This window comes from Hermetia illucens, chromosome 4, assembly GCF_905115235.1.
Source record: "Hermetia illucens chromosome 4, iHerIll2.2.curated.20191125, whole genome shotgun sequence".
Taxonomy (NCBI): domain Eukaryota; kingdom Metazoa; phylum Arthropoda; class Insecta; order Diptera; family Stratiomyidae; genus Hermetia; species Hermetia illucens.
The window spans coordinates 93,311,335-93,333,398 of record NC_051852.1 but is presented as its reverse complement, the minus strand read 5'-3'; positions in this window follow the sequence as shown (position 1 = coordinate 93,333,398).

Here is a 22,064-nt window from a genome sequence, read left to right as displayed (position 1 = left end):
CCCTGATCCAAAATGAATTGTTGCATCAGCGATTATTATTATTATTAAATCTCGCTGTATATTTGTTTGGTTGTGTAAGGAAAAGTTTGGTGGATGTAGCGGCATTAATGCTCTGGGTAGATTCATCAGACCCAGGATGTAATTGACACTCACTTTGTGTTTGGGAATACATATATACAAATATCCAGTTTCGGTCACGCTGCCCCTGGGGCAGAAGGCGTTGCCCTGGACGAAACCGTTAATAGTCCGTTTGTAAAGATTTATTTTAATCCGCTGTAGATAAACTGGAAACAGACGGGGCTGCCTGGTCAAAGAGTTGACAACACTAAAACTAAGTAGTTAGGAGAGGAGAGTGAGAGAGAAGACCAAAAACTGAAAAATTAAGTTTTAATTGAAATTCTAAAAATATAATTTAATTTCTACTAGGTACTACTCTTCCAATATGAAGGAAGAAAATAAGTATAGTTTTTACCAAACTTCAGTACCTTGTAAGATTTTTTTTTTAATTTCCAGTGATGATAACATAACTTCTGGATTTGTTCAAGAATGTAATTATCTATAATTCACAAGGTAAATGTTCTATATGCAGTAGATTAATTATAGCCTATTCGGAAAATCAATTAAAAAGTAGCCAATACTGCAAAAAAGCGAACCATTTGCTCCCAGAGATCTCTCCACATCTGTGCGCATGTTTTAACACCAAATAATTTTTTCAGAACAACCGACCCTACAAATGAAGATGTCTTGTTAAAGTAAATACGAAATGTTGCAGACAATTCATCCATCCATAGGCGCATATGTGACGAAAGATATGTATTCACCATACATGCCTTCAAAAAAGTACTCGTATCTGCAGTTGTGGATTAATTCTTTCTTTCGCTCGTTTGAAACTTGAGCTCCATTTGAATCCCCCACTCTGCCATTCGCTTACCATTTGTTGACGGACGGATCGTTTGTTCTTTCCGTCATTATTAAAGCAAACGGAAATATCTCATCTATTTATACTTCAGCAATTTTACCGACTATCGCTCACCGAGTTGGCTCTCCTCTTGCTTATTACGATTAAAGAATTATAAGTACACGGTCTGCATATCCGTCGTCGCTAGTCGTTAACGTTAGTCCGTTGAACTAATCCAAACTTTCAGTCCTGATTAGTGTTATCATTTCGGCCTGGAAGTTTTCTCTGAGGGCAAATTCTTTAGGATTTGGATTTGAACTTCTTGATGCATGTGTTGCTCCAGTCCTACTCCGCACTAAATGTATACTTTCTTTGAGTAATTAGTTATCATCTTGAAATGCATGACCAATATAATAAATTTGAATCAAGTAGTGCAGAAGCCGCGAAAACTCAGCCGAAAAGTGCTCACAGATTATAGAGCTCTTTCGGAAAGTTCAGTGGAACTGCTCCTTTCCCGCTTATTACGATGAGAATCTTGCAAGCAGCAACTCTGATGCATATTTCCCTGTCGTCACTATTAGAACGTCATCATCAGCATAATATAGTTCACATTTCAGATGAGGCTTCCAGAATGGCCCTCAACAACAAGAGGGACTGGATTTGTCTTTGAGCATGTTGGCGGGTCATCGCGGCTATTTTCCAACCGAACAAAATCTTGCTTTTGGCTCATTTAACAAAATACTAATAATAATTCATACATGCTGACATCAAAGAGGAACATCTGTAAAACATCAGAATTGATAGCTACAGAACATCACTAAGCACAGTGACTAAATGAATATTTTGTTTATGGAGCCGATGCCATGCTCCGTTGTCTCCCTGGTATGGAACGACCCGGCTTTTTTGGCCAACAACTGCAGAACTTTTTCAATGCAATCGCAGAGACGAAGACAAGCTGTTGAGCAATTTCATGAAATGATTTGGCACAGAGTTGCTTTGATATACGACTAATTATCTCATTTGTTTGCATCTCGTGACGGCGACAACCACTCTAGACGCCGATACCCTCTTGCAACTGTCACCAGACCCAGTGGGTGTCTTTGCGCGACTCTTTCAAGTTTTGGATTAAGACTTCTATGATAAATGGCTAAATGCACGGATTGGGTCTTGAAGGATCACACGCTTGAAATGTACACAGTCTGGGCTGGAAAAGCGTAAGCAAGTTTCTCACTTTTATAAGATTCAGCACTTTAATGCAGTCATGCATTCGGAGTTACATTCGGTAATATTTGTGGTGATTTTATAATTTGTTTGGACGGATAATAGCGTTTAGAACGTTAGGAATTTATTCATAAATGTTTCATCATTCATAATTGGCTTGAATGAGCAAAGAGGATCTGAAAGTGACCTGCATAACTTACGCTCCGAATCGCCGGAGAATCGAGTCCTAGTTCACCGTTGCTATTAAAATTTTTATTTAAGAAGAATTCACGAAAACTTGGCTTGAAGAAGAAAAGTTTTGCGAGTGAATCCTGTTGAACCAATACTGGGAGAGCTTTATCGTTTGAAGATTGTCAATTTACCATTCAATTATATATAACATAAAAATAGATGCGGAAAACATTAGAGGAATCCAACGGAAAAGAAGGATTTTCTGCAAGGATAAAGTATTCATTATCTTTCAGAATATACTAATATATATGAGATGGAACTCCTTGAAAGATGAAGACATTATACGACTACTTTTTGCCTGGAAAGCCAAATGTCCAGGTCTTACTCCAATCGAAAACATTTCAGGCATTTCAGCAAGAGCAAATGATCGGCAGTATTTAGCCGCAACAGACTTGCAAAAAAAGGATTTTGAAATCGGAGTCGGATTTGCAGATAAAGGTACTTTAAAAGTTAATTAATTTACTGCTAAACACAATTTTTCCAAAAATTGACAAAAGTGTAGAGCCAACTACTTACAACCCACAATGGAGCATAAAATCTGGGAAACCCCTTCCGGACCAACACCAACAGCTCTACTACCAAACCCTATCTCCACCTCCACGCGGCGGCCGCTAGGAGCTCTTTCTTAACGAAAAACTGCAGACGGAGAAAGAACAAGGCGAGTCGTCCGGGTCTAAAAACGGGACAAATTATACCAACTGGTCCCCCAGGTTAGCTGGGGTAGGACTCACAACCTCATAAGGAAAACAACTTGTTACGAAGCCACAGAACGAGCCTCGGGTTGGATCAATATTACTACAACGAACCCGGCAATGAACACGGAGTAACGATTTGTCCATTTACTCATGGAACGTGCGCTCCCTGTACAGAGAAGGAGTTGCCCAGCGGCCAGCTGCTACCTTATCCCAATATAGGGCTGATGTGGCAGCGTTGTAGGGGATTCGTTGAGAAGGGGCCGGTTTCCCAGAGAAGAGCTACTACATCATATGTTGTAGTGGTCATCCAGTAAACCATGTGCTTGGAGTAGATTTCCATCTCACCCAAAAAATGAAACCTGCTGTTATCGGCTTTGATTTATATGCATTCTGCGTTTGCGAGGGAGATTTAGAAATATAAGCCTCATTAACGTTCACGTCTCTACAGAGGATACCTTCTATGAGGCAGTAGAACGATCCCTCGAAGCCTATCCCAAATATGATATCAAAATCATATTTGGGGATTTTAACAGTCAAGTTGGTACGGGACCAGTATTCAGGTCATACGTTGGCTCCCCTTACATGAATGAATAATACCAATGAGAACAACTGCGGATTATTCAATTAGCAGTGTCGCACAAAATGGTTGTTGGAAGTACCTGGTTTGCGCCGAAAGCGGTCCACAAACATACATGGGACTTTCCAGACGGGACCACTTTCAACTTTCGGCATTGATGGATCTCAGAACATATTGGGGAGCGAACATAGACTCGGATCACTATCTCATTGACATGGTGCTCCACGCTCGAATCACAACACCACCTACAATCCCCCTGACAATCGGGTGATCGTTAATACTGAAGCCATCTACAGCACAGCCCTCTGCAAAAGGGAAATGGATGGAGCAATAACCGTCATCAACAGTGGTCCTGGAGGCGAAGCATCAACGAAAGATCGTCACAGTCACCAGAAGAAGGTTACCTTTGATACGACCACCAATATACTTGGCCCCAGTCGTAAAAAACTCGAAACGGCTCGTTCAACGATGAATGTAAGATAGCAATGGAATTTTAGAATGCTGCATACCGACCATTCTCAATGAACGCGGCACTCGCGGAGATTTATCACAAACTTCGACGAGCGGGGAAGTGACTTTACAAACGAAAAAGGAAGCCTGAGAGAACCAACAGGTCTGTGAGCTTCAAGAATGTAGGGAGCAACCGAACCAGGCGCCCAAGTTTTACCAAGAAGTCAGCAGGATGAAATCTGATTTCCGACAAAATTGGCATATTGGAGCGATGGGTTGAGTACTTTGATGGATTACTGAACAACCAGAACATCGGTGAGTTGAAGGTCCCGCGAACTGAAGACGACAGACAAATACTGCCACCACCAATATTGAAGAAACCGTCCGCGTAATTCACCGGCTTAAAAAGCATGAGTCGCCAGGAACCAATGGAAATACAACTGAATTGATTAAATATGGAGGCGACCAATTACACATAGCGGTTCATCAACTTACTATATGCTCAAGGTGTGGTACAGCTCTACGATTGACAACCAGGAATTATCAGTTTCATACATAAAAAGGGAGATATCACGCAGTGCAGCGATTATAGAGGTATCAGGTTGGTTGTTCACTCCAGGCAAGATGTTCTCCCTGCGGCAAGCGTTGAACAAACTATTGGAATATGAACATCAGTTAATAGTAATAATAATAACCGTTGGCGCAACAATTCATATTGGATCAGGGCCTTGAATTGTGTTAGAGCACTTCATTTAATACCGTAACGGTACACTATAGTAACGCTGTAGGAGAGAATGTGGTCAGCATTCCGCTCACCCGAGATTATTACCCCGATTTGACTCAGGTACTCATTCACAGCTGAGCCGACTGGTACGCGACGTCAAATCACGATACAAATCCCTCTGCCACCAGTGTGATTTGAATCGCGACCTTCCGTACGACAGCCTTGTGCTCTAACCACTCAACTATCCGGACACTAACATCAATTGCACCATTTTTTCATCTTTTTTAAAGCAGCCTATGATTGTATAGCGAGGGCAAAACTGTACACAGCCATGAGATACTTCGGTATCCCGACGATAAGACTGACTAAGCTGACCCTGACCACCACCAATATGTGAGGCCAGATAGAAGCAACAGAATCACTCTTAAGACCATTGAACGTCAACAACGGTTTAAGACAAGGGGATACTCTACTATGTGTCCTCTTTAACCTGGCCCTGGAAAAAGTGATCCGTTCTGCTAAGGTAAATGGGGGAGGTACCATCTTCTATTAGTCCATCCAACTACTGTCCTATGCTGACGATATCCACGACTACGAACTGCCTTCATCCGGATCGAGCAGGTGGCGCGAAATCTTAAGTTGCGCATCAATGAAGGCAAAACGAAATGTATGGCGGCAAAGTCAACACCAAAAATCTACCAACCAAGACCATCAGATCGCACTGTTCAAACGAAAAGAATAAAGTTACGAGACTACCACTTTAACATGGTTAGTCACTTCTGCTACCTAGGGTCGAAAATCACAACCGATAACAGCCACGATGATGAAATCGGCGCTCGATTGTTGACTGCCAACAGAGCCAATTTCAGCCTTCAAAAATTGTTTCGCTCCAAATTTCTAAGCATAGGGTCGAAACATCTCAGCATAAGGTCAAAGCTCTTTCTGTACAAGATTTTGATCTTGGCAGTCCTCATGTATTTCTCGGAGATCCGGGTTCTTAGCAAGAAAAATTGCGAACTATTGGCCGCGTTTGAGAGAAGAATCCTTCGAAGAGTTTTTTTCCTCAGTCCACTTCATCCGCTGCCTACGTGAACCTGCTGAAATGATCGCCACAAATTGTGGCAAACAGCTGCAGACGACTCCCATCGGAAATCCGTACCGGACCTTATATGTCTCGCTCTCCTCATTTTTGGGTTTGCATTTTACCAATAACTGTGTGTTATATATATATAATATATTATTTCCTTTCATGATCGGTGACATTTTCCATATCGCCTTGTACCAAAGACCTCCAAGACCTTGACATATGTATTTCCTTAAACATCTAGACTACGCTGATAATATCCACTTGCTCTCGCGCCGAGTCGTAAACCTTTCCCAAATAGCGCTGGATTACTAACAATAATGTCGGACGTGACAGTGCTTAGGCCACACATTAAGAAAGGCAGAAAATTCTATCGCTTGGTGCAATCTCAAGAATGCATCATTTCAGCAGATCGTCGGTCTGGTAACCATGTAATAAATGCAGATTACTATGGTTGGCGACTCCCTATTAAGGAAGTAGTTCGGAACTCCGGAGGTAGCGGTGATTTATAAAAGAGGTTCATAATTACAAAGCACTTAAAAAATCTAATTTTTGACCAATTTTGAACTTACATTCATTTAGTAGGAAACAAGTGAACAACATCTGGATCTGAACATCTGCTCCTTTTAAATTGTAGAGTTTTTAATTTTTTAGGTAATTTTATTACGCCTGTGACGTTTATGGAATGAATTGCTAGAAGCCCGATTGTGAGGCAGAATATTACAAACAAAATCAAATTACATTTCCAGAAGTTTTAATATCCATCACCTCACTTAACATGCATTTTTCATTTAATTGGAATTTATTCGTACAAACTATGTGGAAAAATGCATAAAGAAATGATTGCCAATGGTTATTATTAGTGTGGATAATTAGAACACTTCTGCAAACACCCACTTGAAGCAACCAGATTGAATTACCACCATTTAGCGCATGAGATGCGTGGAAATTAAAGCATTCGAGCGTAAAGTAAAATCCTCACTGGAACATCGAAACCAATTTTTATGCACTTTTAGATTTTCAACGGTCCGATTGAAATTAAAATGAAGACGTTTAAAGAAGTTCTTAATAAATCTCCAAGAGCCGAAGAAAATGGCACCTTCATGGGATTTAATAGTCAATAAAATGGATTTTATGTGGTCGTATAATTTAAACTGAAACAACGCGGTATGTAAATTGGATCGATCTTGCGATAAAGTCACCTGCAGCTACTACCACCACCACCGCTTCCCTGTTGCATTCCTCACAATAAATCTATTTGAGATGAGATTACCTCTAAGGGTGCGTCCACCTCAACCTTGATGCTTTGATCTGAATGTTTTATGCTTCGTGGCTGACTGTGCGCTGATCAGAATTCGCGTTTAAAGGGGAGCTACGAGATGTTCCTACCATAGAACAGAATAAAGTGCATTATTACACTTTACATCCAACTCTGCCCATTTGATGCAGTGCTCGAGGAATCAATCTATTACTCTTCCCAATATTACTCAAGCAACAATGTATCCATGTGTATCCTCACCTTACGAGTGAATGCCATCGAGTATCAAACCGTGGAATATTCGACGTACACCCGTAATTGGATGCATAACGTAATTTGTATTTCAACGCATTTTCCATTCCCGACTTGCTTTGCCAGCCTTCCTTGAAGTTGCGTAATAAAATCTCAGCTTAACTGCTTTCTAGATCAACTGATCCGCAACCTGAAGTATTCGATCTGGATCTAAATTGCGGCCGTAACAGATTTTCGATCAGCCATCATTCTGACGCTGAAACGAATTGACTTTAAAATGTTGACGGCGATAGCAAGCGCTAGTTAGCTGGTTTCGTGGACACATAGCCAACCGGATTCACACACGTTGTAAAGGCATCCGTAATTTAAACGGACAGGGCTCATTCTATCTTAACTAATTTCTTTGGCAGACATTGCAAATAGGCATTAAGTGATGTAATTGAAAGCGATTGAGTAATATTTTGCTGGATTAGGGATTTCGTTCAAAGGCTACATAGTATCCGCAATCATCAAAGTAGTCAACCTGTTCGTGATGATCATGACACTTAACGTTGCAGAGTCCTCCAAAGAGATACACATCGTCATGATTGGCCTTGGCATTCAGAATAGATTGCTTTCAATTTTTGTGTTCGCGGATTGAGTCCTCCAGTTGGAAACGCGGGTAATTTTCGAGTTATCTAATGAATTCACGTAGAAAAGCTATTGCAGCCCGATTGTTGCTACTAGCTCATTTAGAAGTCATAGAAGTCATTAATATGCGCCAATCCGACCCTTCTTCCCATTCAAGTAGAATTTTCCGATGTGTATTTCGAAATTAAGGCTTCCAAACGTTCGAGAGTACGTACACAATTTGCCATATTCTTTTTAACTGATGCATGAATGTAGAAACACGTACTGATATGTGGTATGGATTGTAGTCTTCTATATGGATTTAGCTAGACTGATTGCTCGTGTCGATAGTATTGTACGTTCCTTGACATCCACCGTTTATGCTCTCGACGTGTACAAAACACTAAGGTCACCTATTACTAGCCTCATGAGGACTGTAATTTCCCATAATCCTTAATAAAAGTTATGGCGAAAAGAAGGTAACAATGCGGGTACCTTCCATTTTACTGTGAGGAGTACAGTCGCCGGTCGCCAGGGCGCTTCCACTGAGAGTGATAGACCTGCTTCATTGGAGTCGGTCGTCAAAAATTCTGTTTTGTCCAGATTAAGTTGACTGAACGTGTTATATGAAACGATCATCAGTTTTGTTATGAGACGCAAGGAAAACACCATCTCCATAGAGTAATATTTAGAGCCCAACGTTGGAGGCCCAGTGCGAAATTGTCCATAACAAAAATAAAGGGAAGTGGTAAGAGGGTGCCTTCTTGATGAATGTCGACAGAGGCACGAAGCGCTTTTGATGTATTATAGCTGCTACATTTCGAATTTTACTCTTCCGTTTACTGTTGAGCAATGTAACCCCACGTACGAGTTTCTCTGAAAATAGGTGTCGCCCGTGAGTACACCAGTTGTGTTTGCATGGAACACTGTCAAACGTCTCTCTATATCCTGAAATTCAATGTAGGGAGGGCGGTGCTTCTCATGGTTTTTCTCGGAATAAGTCCGCAGCGTGTATTCCATTGGCAGTTTCGTAGTTCTTGACAAACCAGGTTTGACTCATGATTATTGGAACGAAGCCGCAAATGTAATCAATCCGTTCAAAAATCACTACGTCATAGAACAACAACCAACAACAACTGCGAACATTAAAATGAACGATATAATCGTTGGCTAGCACGTCATAGGTCTTTATGTCAAGTAGTTGGCAGAAGGTATCTTTCTAGGCGACGAGTCGACCTGTTTTTGGTGCGTAAATATGATTACCATATGCCACCTGATAGGGTATAACGCACCAGTCACACCATCGTTCGCTAATTTATAGGGTAGCAACCTGTAAATTTTGAAATTCAACTTTTACCGAAATGTCAACAATGTCTCAGAAAGGGACCGACTCCACGCCGAAGCCCTTTGGCAATCGAAAACGGACTAAGATTGGTTTCTGTAATGTTAAAAAGTGTTAAAATCTCCTAGTATGACTCTGATATAATACCTGAGACAGGCTTTGATTGTTCGTTCTACTGCGGCGTGGAAGGTACTCTTCTCCGACTCTGCAGTATCCTCTCTATGGGCGTGAATATTAATAAGACTTTTCCTTCGAAATTTGCTTCTCAGGCGCGGTGGTCTAATTTTTGGCTGACTATTACACCTACTCGTAGCGCATGGTTTACTGAATGGCCGCTATAATATACAGTGCAGTGTCTCATCTCCAAGTAACAGGCCCCTGTCCGGCGCATTTCTTGTGACACAGCTTTATATTGGTATAGTTATCTCAAACCAACTTTCGGTCTGAAACATATACTAGTTTTTGACTGCCAGTTCTGGAGCACTTTCAATAATGTCCAGATAGCTGTGTGGTTAGAGCAAAAGGCTGTCGTGGGGATGATCGCGGTACAAATCCCACTGGTCTCAGTGAGATTTGTATCGTGATGAGCACCTGAGTCAAATCAGGGTAATAATCTCGGGGGAGCGTAATGTCGACCATATTGTTGCGCCAACGATTATTATTATTTAATAACCACTTTGGCTTAAATGGCAGTAATAAGACGCTCTTACCCTCGTGATATGTTGGCATCACGGCATCAAATTGTAAGGAATCATACACTATGATTTTCTTTCTGCAGTACATTTATATGGCAGACGAAGTTCAAATGAACCCACTTGCGGTTTCCCATCTTTATTAGTTTGAAATAGCGAAAATACGTGAAAAAAGAAAATGTACAGATTTAGTTTCGCGGATACTACGCTTTCAAAAAATATTGCAATTTTAAAAAACGTACTAGCATGGAGTGAGTACAATGGATCATCTGAATTCGAGTGCTCAGATGCTTTGCTTCTCTCCCACCTCACTCACATACATCACACTTTGCAACCATCAAAACCCATCCAGTAAAAGATATTATATTAAAGTGATGCCAAACAAGTTCAAACATCTGTCCCATTTTGCAATGAGACTCATAATTTCACTCGCGGGATTTGAATCACGCAATTCATTTCCAGTGCAATTTAGGACAGGTTTCACTTCTTCACTTCCCTGTTCGTTGAGGTTTTGTGTGAAACAAAACCTTACGAAAATCAGTTCAGTGTCTGTCTGTCCTCCTGTCCGTCTACCTGCTCTCTAGCTATATGTCCTTTCTTCTATCCGCTGGGTTCGCAGTCGCTTCCGTTTTTCGTAGTTTATCGTAGTTGCTGTGATTTTGGAATTCATCGCAAACCAATCCTACTGATAAGCTACCATTATCTGGACAAAACTTTCCAGTGATAGCACTTCATCTAGAGTCTTCTCTAGTTTCCTCCTTTCTTCTACGAACCTCGAACATTGGAATAATACATCCGCGTGTCTAATTTAAACCTATGTAGGTATTGACGATATCCTCCATGGCTGGTGAGAAACTCTGTGAGATTATAATTGGTTTTCCCATGCTTTCTCTCCCGCCACCCCTCGATGGAAGGGATCAGCTAGTAAGTCCAACGAAGTTTTTCTGGCTGGTCCCATTGCTGTTGCATCCGATTATGGATCTCTCTCTTTCGGTTTTTTTCTCCTGCGATAAAGTACAGATCGACCTGCGTTATATATGTTCGGCATCTCGTCTGCCAAGATGTCAATCAGCATCGTTTCCGAAATGATGAATGTTGCATCATCTGAGACGGTCTTGGATGGAAAACAGGCTTGGGGCAGTCCATCCGTATACCATTATTATTCTGTTAAGGGAAGTCGCACCGCGACCTTGAAGAACTATTGTGCCCCATCTGTATACCATAGTCAATTTATGTGCATTGCCCAGAAAATGTAACGCTATTTCCCAAACTGGGACTTCTGACTGCAAGAATGTACGTTCTGAATCATCCTTGCTAGAGCTAAACTCGTGGTGCTTGTTTTTCCGCAAGAATGCTTCTGAAAATTGAGTTTTCTTCCTATCACTAATTGCAAGTATTCGATGGCCACCTTGAAAGGGGTGGTATGAATCCCAGTTCTAATACAGACGTAATTTCTCTTGCGGTGCTGAGTGCTGAGAACCGATCTCGTCTTTTCCTCCGCAAGTGCCAGTCGAGCACTCTCTAACTTCTAAACTCACTTGAGTACAACTCAGCATCTTTGATATGCTTTGCGACCACCACACAGTGCTATGTCGTCAACGTAACCCACCACTGTGGCTTCCTAAGAAAGCCGGAAGGTTAAGTACGTCATAGTACATGATGTTTCACAGTAGTGGGCCCAGTTTGGAACCCTGTGGGACATCTGGGAAAACAACGCACTCCTTGGATCTATCATCGGCATCATATCTGAGCGTCCGCTCTCCCAAGCGAGCAATAGCAGCGAAATAGGTGGGGACACTAATCGTCGCCAGAGACTTTTGTATAAGGTTCCAGTTAGCCGAGTTAAATGCATTTCTCAAGTCCAGGGTCACCACCATGAAAGTCAGCGCATCACGGCCAAGCCATTAACCATTTTGATAGCATCAATTGATCTGACATTAAGGAACCCACACTGCCGATCTCAAAGGCCTTCCTGAGGAAATTACCCTTGGATTATTTTGGGCAAGAGGGTAGGCCGGGTGATCTGAGCCTCACGGCGGTCCGCCTGCAAACAGAGTTCCTTAAAATTCATTCTCTTGATCCTCTGATGGCAAGCTTGAAGTTCTTGCGGACTTCCCTATAACCTTGTTCCTTTTGCCCCTGGTCGATCCTGCCCATCGTTCTTTAAGCTGTTCATCTCTCTAAGTGGCTAATCAATCCTAGGCTGGCCAGTACATCATTCCACCAATAATTGGGTCTTCTGGCGGAAAAAAGAGCATCCCGTGGGCATCGATGCGTAACACGCGTTGGCGATGCATTATGTGGCATGGAAAGCCCTCTCCATGGGATTCCCTGCTTTGGTAGGCTGGTCTAGCCTGTTTGGTAGGGTGGCCTAGTCACACCCCCATGAAAGTTTGCTCATTCATTGCTGTGCAGACCATCGTAGCGTTCTTTTGAATTTCGGTTTCCTGGGTTCGGGTCTCCTGCCCTGTGGCTCCGTCGCTAGTTCAATGGTTATTACCTGGTCAGGTCTGTTAGAGGTCAAATCTACAATTGAAGCGGACCCCCCTTTCAGATAGGTATTTACATCACTTTCGTTGACTAAAACTATACCCAACTGAGCAAATGCGTTAAGCTCCTTGCTACCCCAAACGGTAGTCCACGCATTAAAGTTAGCGGCTACCACCTTCGTACTGTCGCGTCGAGAACAAGATCGTTTAAAAGGTTTTTAAATTCAGACAATGTGAGGCTCGGTGGGGCGTAGTAGTTGTATACGAATATATCGCCTGACCCATAGTATATTGTATAGTTTGAAGACCGCATGCCCATACCACCGCTCCATAAGTGGCCTGCGCAAGCCAATCCTGTGCGATCCTGCAATGATTGAGGTTTATTTGTGTTAACCTCATTTCTTCATGCCAGTTAACTTCTTCCTAAATTTCAGGCATCTACCACTTTCGGCAATATGCCAGTTTCCTTCGCACAAAATGTATTTTGGGATCCTATTGCACTCTTTGGTAATATGTCCTTTCTCCGACACTTTCAGCAGCGATCGGACCTATGTCGAGAGAATATGAACCGCTACATGTGCACCGAGTTGCATCATTGTTCATTGGGAAGAATATGGTCATGTTGGGTATCAAACGGAAGGGCTCAGCTAGTAGTAGACCTCAAAATATATCCCCCATGCATCAGTGTAAATGATAATATAAGACATAATTCTGGAAAATTTAAATACAATCCAACAATTATTAACAAAGTTATAGAAGGTCAAAGGTCGTGAATTCATTGTATCCCAAGGCTTGTGTGACGTCATCATCATACGTAGTGAACTCACTTCACACACCGTCTACTGGTGGACCGCACTAATTAGAATAGCAACTTGCTCCGCTCCGCTTTTCAATGGATGGCGGACTCAAGACCGCTCATCTGTCGCTGAAACCCATATCGGTGCAAAGTCCTACATGCAGCTGGTTTCGGTCACACTGCTCGTCAGGGTGGAGGCGCGAGGCAGTGTTTGATGAGATTGCCTCACCTTGCAATCGAAACCAACCAGCCGCATACATTTTTTCGGGTGTTCCACCCAGATGGATATATATCTACGTTAGCACCAGCGATATTCAATATTTTTACTTATATAACATAATATTCATGTCTCCAATATGTACATATATCCGAAAAGGGAAATATATTTTGAATTTGTATCTATCTTCGAAACAAAAAACATGCATAGAAAGTTCTCCGCATAAAAAGAACACAAAACCTTTATACCTAAAGCGCCCAGCTTCCAGTATTTGGACTTTTATTAGAATTCACCACGTGTTCGTATCATCATTATTATGCATACCATGCATTTATTTTTGTGATCAATGAACAGCAAAACATTTACATGCTTCATGAGAAAACTCTCCACCATTGCAATTTCCTTCTTGACAGATTTATTTTGGGTTGCGTTCATTCTCACTTGAGAGACAAACTTCATTTTTCTGTCATTTGTGAAACATTGTTCGAGATATTCCTCAATCAGAACTATAATCTCGTGTTGGATATCTTGTCCTCAGTAGATGACTTAAACTCAAGGAAACCCCATTTGAATGCTCTGGATATGAAATGAATGTAAAAGCATCGATCGTGTGGCAATGAATTCATAGCATTGGGAGAAAACCAATCTTGTAATCAATGGTGCTCGTATATTAAAATATGACTTCGAAGCTGACAGGTTGTTCTATCCTTTTTATTCGTCTACTATAAATCGCAAGACTCTGAACAGCTTCTTCCTTTCCAGCTCAGTTCTAGTTACCTTCTTAGTGAATTCTTTAAGGTAATGTTTATCCGCAGCACGGATTTTATCGATAGTAACATTACTCGTTGGGGCAGGACGGGAGACAACGACAGCAAATTTTTCTGTAAGCTTAAATCTTTGCTGCAAAATCTATCTCTCAGAGAAACACATTCTATCCTCCAGAATTTATTTGTTAAATTTATACAATATTAACGATCAACTTGGACTGGTGTTTAAATCAATGAATATTTCTGTTGCCTTCAAGATACCTTGCAAGTTTTAGTGGCACTTCAGATGGAGTTAACAAATTTAAAAGTTGTACCTTAAGGGATGATGTCGACCAACCTAAGGTTCCAATAATTTCAAAGAGACTAAGTGCAATTTACAAATTGCAAATTACCGGCACTTGATTTGAAGAAAATGAAACGACGATGATTTACCTTAAATACAGTCAGCCTTTAAGGCAGCTTTGAAATAATTCCTGCTTTCCGTTTAATCGAAATCTTTGCTTTCCACAACGGATTGCTTTGCAATAACTTAGCAAACTACGATCAACAGTCGTTCGATTTCAAGGAACCAGAAAGAAATCCGCAAATCGAAATGTCGACCCAACAAATATTTTATTTATATGGGCAAAATTCCTTTTCTTGTAATTCACTAAATACATTCCGGTATTACCTTTTCTTGCTCCTTCTCAATCTCCTTTTCCTTAGGGCCTAGGAGAAAAGTTTCTCTCTTGAATAAATAAAAAAAAATATTATCTGAGTCAGATAGTGGATTGCCATTTGCCTTTCAACATTTTCAGCTCTTTTAACATTTCCTTTTCTAATTGAAAAAGTGTTTTAAAAGAAAGAGGTGAGCGTGGAACATCAAGAGCATTACTCCCATGGGATCAACTTGAAAATGTAGCAGCAGTAACCTGTAAACTTGGGTGGAAAAAAGGACTGAAAAGTATTGCGAAAAAAATACGTACAAAGTATAAACAGAGTCGGGTTCGCACAGAAAGAAAACAGGATAGAAAAAGTACCCACACACGGGGTCGACAAAACGCAAGAAAAATACGGGAAAATTCTTGAGAAAAAGGAAAATACCTCAGGTCTAATCCCTTTTTGATATAAAAATAAACACACTCGAAACAGAAAGGTAGAGAGAATCGTTTTATATAAGCTCTTTCAAGTTCAGGTTCCTTGTGTTTTCCTTTTGCTCTTTTCGCTATTGACATGCCGAATTTGATGCTAGTTTGATGATTTACAGTGTATGTTACAAAATAATATATCACTGGGTTTCATATGGTCATATGGTTTCTGAAGAAGGGAGCTCCTTGCAATTTCAAAAATGTTTAGCTGGATTCCACATTGAAAAAGTGGGAAACCGGAAGCCTGGCGCTTCAGTTCAATAGCGGACACCACTTTCTTTCGCGACATCCTTATACACGCTTATGTTGGAGCACTTTACATTTAGCGAGCACTAGGCGATTCTCTACATAGTTGGCTGGGAATAAAAAGTGCAATGAAAGACAATGAGGAAGCTAGCAAAATTCGAAAAGCCTTCATGTAAATGTTTTCATGGACACTCTAAACAAGTGCTGGTAACGCAGCAAAAATGTGTTCAGATATAATGAAAAGCCTAAACATATCATGTGATCCTGTTACGAGTAGCTAACATGAATAGGACGATCGTCCCTCAAAAGCGCCTTATGGTGCGGTATAGCGCGTCAACCACGCCTAAATGTCATTCGTAGTTACCTGAAATGCCTTCCAGCTCCCCAAACGACTTCCCGAAACGCTCGCACTTCTCAACTCTTCTGCACCAAGTGTCCTTGGGATGACCTAATTGTCGGCCATCTTAGAAGAGATGATTCCAATGCATGGCGTAGCCTGCAATGAAATTGCTACTCCCCTTAATGAGTGAGCTATCCACTACCACTTCCGTCTACCAATCACATCTTGTACGAGTACCAAGCCTGTATATTGACCTTCTTCGTTCGAAATAGTATCATGCCAACATTCTCCGATGATGCACCATAGATAGGTGTTTACGTTATCTTGGGTGTTGCCAAGTAACAGTGGAGGTCACTCTTTGTGCGCCACTTCCACAAGACAAAAAGGATATTAGTTTAGAGTTGCCTCAACTTGATATTGGTAACAACATAACTGCATTTTAATGTTTTATACGGGGAGCGTTCTGGTGCTGCTAATGCGTCGAGCGACATCTAGTTTAGTGCCACCATTGGAAGAAATCATGCTTGTTAGATATACGAATTAATCAGCATCTTGGATGCTGGGACCATTAAGGCAGATAGGGAGATTGAGATGACGCGCCGAACTGAGAACATTTGTTTTGTTGGTATTTATCTTCAGCTCAAACCCACTTGCCTGTTTTTCCAAATCCAAAGCCATTTTGCCCATATCCATGACTCGGCCGGAGAGCAAATAGATGTTATCAGTCTAGTTGGGGAGTTGAGGTAAGATGTCACCGTCTATTGAATTCCTCCACGTCCTCCGAACAAGGCGTCATTAGCAACACCACCGTTAACAAGAAAAAATATGCAATATCGGTGGCAGGATGCAACCCTGGTGAACTCCGCTTTGAGCTTCAAAATCCTCTGAGACTTTACCTCGGCCCAGCACGTGACATTTTGCGCCATGTGACATATGTCGCTCTGATGATTGCTGGTAGTTTCTCTGAAATACCCCTCGCGTGTAGACCGCTCCAGATACGCTCTCTCTTTGACCCTATCGAAATGTTTCTCAAAAGCGATGAAGAGCAGGTGCAGCGAAAATCGAAAATCCGCGCACAGTTCCAAAATGATCCGTGGAGCGTTGATGACGTTAACCCAGGAGGATGGGGAACGGAAACCATCATCCCCTTCTTCCACTCTCTGGGAATGGTCTCGAATTCCCAATATTTTCGTACGAGTGGAAGCAGAAAATCTGCAATAACCGCAGGTGCAGCGATAAATAACTTTGCGGGGAGATTGTCAAGCCCAGCGGCTTTAATCCGTTTGAGTGCGTCGATGGCCGAAATAATTTCACTTCTTCGTGGAGGAACAGTCGGTATCCGCATGATAAGGTGAGTGGTCATTTCATCTACAACAGGAGGAACCTCACCAAATGTGATGCGGTTATGAAACATGGTGAAGTGTTCTTGCCACCTCTTCAGTTGTTCATTGTCACGGATGAGAAGTCGATCGTTGACGTCCTTCACATAACCATCGAAAGATTTGCGACCACATGCAAGTTACTTCGTGATGCAATATACAGACCAGAAATCGTTGTGATTTGCGGCAGCTTCTGCTTCCCTGACCATCGTTGAACTTCGCGGAATTTCGTTCGGTAAGGGAGTTCGTGCATGTCAGAGCCTTGAACACCTTCGGTTCATCGATCCGCTTCCAGGAGTCCGCAATGAGCCAGATCTTATGACGCTCCTTCGAGACGTGGCCAACGATCAGAGCAGCATGCGAGAAAATAGCATTTTTGATGGCGGTTCAGTGCTCACCGGGTTACTCAGTATATGTCATCCGTTGAGCGAGATAACTACCCATTGTCAAGCGACAGCTGGGTCATACAAGCGGTCATCATCCACACCCTGTTTCCCCATCACATGCTTGAGGAAGGTGGTGCCAAATCTCACCTTGGCATTCAGATACCCCATCACGATCACATTGTCAATTTTAGGAACATTTTGGGATTGGAATAATCCTTAATCTGGACCGAAATCATGCAACTTAAAGCCTGTCCGAAACCGCCTCTCATGTCAAAAGAAAACGCATTGCGATAGCCGTCAGAAACAACCCGTTACCGGATTCGTATCTGCTACCATTTGGCTATCCAGAGTCATCTTATTTCGCTTAGGCCCAAAATGTCCAGCTTATATCGTAGAAATGCCCGCTATAGGTGGCGAAAGCGAGCATTTTGAAGACCCTCCCTACCGTTGTGGAGGAGCATACACACACTCCAGAGACCAATCATAATAAGGTTTCGATAGCCAAAGCTCGTGTGGGTACGATCAGTCCCTATCCAAGGAGTTGTTGACGATTCGGTAAGAATTAAGTTTGAAAATGTCTAAGATGCTAGCCTACAAATTTCTATCCCTTTTAGTCGCCTCTTACGACAAGCAGGGTATGCTTTCATTGTATTCTTAGGCCCCAAGTCACAGGCCACAATATGAAAGTTTGTAGGGCAGGATAATGGAAGCCATAAAAGAAAGCAGACTTAGCTATCCCTAATGAGATGAAACGAACATTGATTCTTGGGGTAGGATCTATAAGGTAGTTATGGCTCAACTTTGGCAGTGCAGTGGTTCCGGAAAAAATCATGAGTACACTGTTTCCTCGACGAGCAGAGAATTGAATATTGTTTTAAAGCAGGACAAATTTGCAGGTTTGGATGGAATTCCCAATAAATCAGCAAACGTTACGATGATTGAGGGGGGGCGGGGTCCCGATGCAGTGGAGAAGTCAGTTCAGAGGAGAAAGGAAATTTTCGAAACTAAGGAAGGAAAGCGTGTAGTCTCATGACAATTTTCAATAAGGCATCTTGGCGTAATAATATACTTGGCAGTGAATGGAATGGCATTAAAGGCAAATGTCGGACAATCGTCCACTGTGCTAAACATTGGTGGGCACGAGTAGGTATCTGCTGCCCAAGGTGCTTATTTCGGTGAATTTCGTCATCAGCCGAGGCACAAACATTGGAGTAGATTGGTGCCAATGGTATACCGTTTCAGTTCCATAAGTATTGCTTGTAAGACCACATCGGAAGATGACGTGTGCGGTAAGGATGGCTCCTATCGATATTTATTATTTATTATAATATTGACCATGGCAGGGCGTTTCGTTAACTTGGATATCTGATAAAAAAAATTGCATACATCGCAAAGAGGAAAGTGTATATATACTAGCTAATCCTACAGATCGAGCTCTGATTAATGCACAATTATGGTGAAGTAAATTATACCTCATGCCGTTTGCCACTGGGTACGACGTGGTTACAGCAAACATTTTACGCATTAGCAACAGGGAAACTTTGCTCATATTTAGTTAATTAGTGATTACATTTGTCTACGGCATCGGTCTTCTTCAAAGCCAAAATTCATTTCATAAACTACAGTCAATAGGAACCGCCTCAAGAAGGAGTAGTAATTTTATGTCCAGCTATTTCTAATGTTTTTGCTATTTACTGTATGATCCCTCCCTCTTTAACCTTTGTCCTGTTCGGCAGCAGGGCGCCTGAATCTGGTTCGTCACTTCCCTCGGTAGTAAGCAATGTTACCGTACCAAGCACCAGCCTCAAAAGGGATCATCATTTGATAGTTGCTCACGTTCGCTTGCATGTTGCGCCCGCCATTTTTTGGAGAGTTGGAGAACTGCAACCAACCAAGTTCAACATGGACCGCTTATATGATGCAGCTATCGTACAATAACGGGAGAGCTACCGCATTCACTGGACGGAAGATATACTGAGCAACCCCTTGAGAATATCGATGAGTATTGGGCTCCCATTATAAATTTTCTTTTCTCCAGTGCTGTGTATGTCGTCGGCTACGAATAGGCATCATAGCATCTAGCTAGCAGCGGAATTGCGGAGGTGAATCAATGAACGGAAAGGGTTGACGACTCCGTTGACCGCTGCGAGTGCTGGCGCGCGTGACGCGCTCGCACTCCCATACGAAGCGAAATCTCGTAGTGTACGCCATGAGAAGGAAAAATTTGTAACGTGCTGGTCAGTAAAGTGGAAGATGACGCCGAACGCAGTGATTTAAGTAGGGGATACCGTATCACGAAAGAGCTTGCATGCGGTCGCATCTGTAGAGGACATCAACAGTTAACTTCTCATCCACGATGAAGAGGTGGAAGGAACACTTCACCATGGTTCTTAGGCGTGTGACATCCGGCTCCTCCTCTTGTAGATGAAATGGCTAGTCGCAGAGGAGAAGTAATTTCGGCCACCAACGCATACAAACGAAATAAAATCGCTGGGCTTGGCAGTCACTCCACAGGATTATTTATAGCTGCACTTGCAATTGCCGTGGACTTACTACTTCCACTCCTGGGGAAATTTCGGGAATCCATGACCTTCCTCTGAGAATGGAATAGAGTGAGTAGTTATTAGTGCTAAATGTCATCTTCTGTTATTTACCGAGGTAAAACCCTGGAGGGGCTGAAGGGCATTTCAGGTAACCACGAATGATGACGCATAAGTCTGATGTGTGCGCTGCACCCCACCATCTCTTTCATGTTTTCCATTATTACGTCGAAGAAAAATTATGTGAAAATATTGACGCTGGGTTTAGAAGAAACAAATATATTGTATTTTTATTTAAATTAAATTACAGCGGATGGTTAACTAGCCAATAAGTGATTGACATACAGGCCCGAAACGAACCATATATTTTATAATTTTTATTATTTAAATTTAAATCTAAAATAATTTAGAAAACATTTTATTATGGAACAAACTATGCTGAAGCAAGGACCTATGCCCTATTTTCTTTTTAATAGTCTTCACAACATAGTAACAAAATTAAATCCCTTTTTTAACTCACAACTTTCTCCCTATGTGTTCAGGGTTGATGTATACAGTTGTCAGTGGAATCCAATAAATTGCATTCCGCTTTTTGCTCGTCCTTCCACCAAGAATTATCCCAGTACAAATTCTTTTATTGGCGGATTCAGAGCTAGACGATCGCACACACACGAAATGAACAGCACCTTTGGGGAAAGTCTTAAGTGTTAATGGAGGATAAGCCTCAAAAATAACACCGAAAGTTGTCGAACCATACATACATTTCTCCTTTTCCATCCCTGTGATACTTCAATGCGATGGCATGTTATTTTAATCCCGTTTCTACAATACTGCAGGATGGGATAAGGACAACGGCGGCTGAATAAACAACCACGTACACGACAATGTTTTCGATTTCGTGAGAGTATCTGTTCTGAAAGCACTTTTTTCGAATTTGTTGAAATTTGCACTTAACTTGTGAGTTCTCGATAGTATGGCGAACAAGTTTGTGATGTTCGGAAAAACTCACTAAAGGGTTGGAAATTCAAGAAGAATTTAAAGTGAATCCTGGAATCAATATGAATTCGGAACATCAATAAAAATCGGACATATGTTTCTCTAGACTTCTACATATCTGTGGTTCGTGGCTTTCGATCTATATCTGTTGCGAGTTTATCGTAGTATGCCAGCAATAAATTATCAAGTTTATAGCAACCAGAAACTGCATGCAACTGATAAAATCGGCATGAAATTTTAAATAATTCCGTTCGCGATAAATATGTTGGCAATACATAAATAAAATCGATATCATGATCAAAACGTCATTCTACACCTAATTCGATGAAATTGCTCATTAGAAATTCTATTCTTTAACTTAATTCCGTTTCGAATATTAAATTTCAAGACATTCAGACACCAAAGTCCATTGTTCAAGTTCAGGTGTTTGGATTCCTTACGCTTGCGTTCGTTTCTAAATCTCACCCCACCTTCAACCCGCATCCTTCTCCAGCACAAAATTTTAACTCGACCTGCCAGTTCGTCTGAATATCGGGAAAACTTTCTATAAGTAAGTTCTAGCTTGGATCTAGAATGAATTCCCCGAATTGGTAGAACCACGATTGAGAAAAAAATGCTGCAAATAAAATTCTGCCATAAAATTCATAAATCGCCGCTTAAGACTCTTTCTTGCAAGCCCAAAAGCAGAACTGGTACTTAAGAGCTAAAAAACTGTGAGTTCGGATGATGAAAAAACCTGAACATCCAA